At 55.1% G+C, this 1,253-nt stretch overlaps 1 pseudogene; it reads left to right on the top strand.

Annotated features, from left to right (window-relative positions):
• LOC103605843 overlaps positions 1–846 on the top strand; it is a 1,899-nt pseudogene extending 1,053 nt beyond the window's left edge.
• Positions 847–1,253: the final 407 nt, after the last annotated feature.

A 1,253-nucleotide genomic window follows, 5' to 3' on the forward strand; every position in this document is an offset into this window, starting at 1 on the left:
ACCAGGTTCCTGCCAAGTGGCAAGACGGGCTACCTGCAGAGGAGGGGAGGCGGGAGCCTGCTCTACAGCGTGGTCAACACGGCCCAGCCGGGCCCTGACGAGGAGGAGACACAGCCAGTGGACCTGAGCTCGCTCTCCAGCAAGCTGCTCCCAGGTTTCGCTGGGCTTCAAGGAGGAGAGGAGAAACAAAGTTCGTTTCTCTCCACTGCCAGGACTGCACTTTCAATGCAGAACAATTCAGTGTTCGGAGACTTGAAGTCGGATGAAATGGAGCTGCTGTATCCGGCCTGCGGAGACGAGACGGGCGTGCTGTGTGTGCTGAGCCTGCAGGAGTTGGTGAAGGAAGCGGGGAGCTACAGCAAGAAAATGGTGGACGACCTCCTGGACCAGATCACGGGCAGAGGCCCCTCGAGGATGCTCTTCCAGCTGAAGCAGAAGGGAAATGTTCCCATGAAACCCCCAGATGAAGTAAAGGTTGGGGACACCCTGGGAGATGGCAGTGGCTCAGTTCTGGATTTCATGTCCATGAAGCCGTACTCTGACGTCTCTCTGGACATTTCCATGCTCAGCTTTCTGGGGAAAGTAAAGAAAGAGCTGGACCACGACGAAAGCCACGTGAACTTGGACGAGACGACCAAGTTGCTGCCGGACCTGCACGAAGCGCAGGCAGAGCTCGGGGGTTCCCGGCCATGATCCAACCTCAGCTCCCTGTCCAACGCCTCCGAGAGGGACCAGCACCATCTGGGAAGTCCTTCTCGCCTTAGTGTTGGGGAGCAGCCAGATGTGACCCACGACCCGTATGAGTTTCTTCAGTTCCCAGAACCTGTGGTCTCTGCAAAGAACTAGCCTTTGTCACCGTGCTGGTGTGGACGTACCTGTTTCTGCCCCGCTGGCCTACAGGGTTGGCCCTTGGGAAGCACAGATGGAAGTGTGTCTGTCGTCGTCATGTGTAAGTCCTACGGGTTCCTGTCACACGTCTGCATTTCCACATATACTGCAATGGGGGCTGCTCAGGAGCCCGTGGGAAGCCCAAAGGGGAGGTTGGGAGGTGAGGAGGTGAGGGCAGCCTCCCAATTCGTTTAATTGATAACAGTGATCACTGCCTGTTGCAGTGAAGTGTTCAGTGTCCTTAAGTGGATGTGTTTCCCAGATACCTGTGTATATGCACAGATCTTAATAAAGAGAGACAGAGAGAGAGAGAGAGAGAGAGAGAACCTAATCAAATTGACTTTGATAAGAAGAATGAGCAGGAG

This window comes from Galeopterus variegatus, unplaced genomic scaffold (genome assembly GCF_000696425.1).
Source record: "Galeopterus variegatus unplaced genomic scaffold, G_variegatus-3.0.2 Scaffold6118, whole genome shotgun sequence".
NCBI classification, from domain to species: domain Eukaryota; kingdom Metazoa; phylum Chordata; class Mammalia; order Dermoptera; family Cynocephalidae; genus Galeopterus; species Galeopterus variegatus.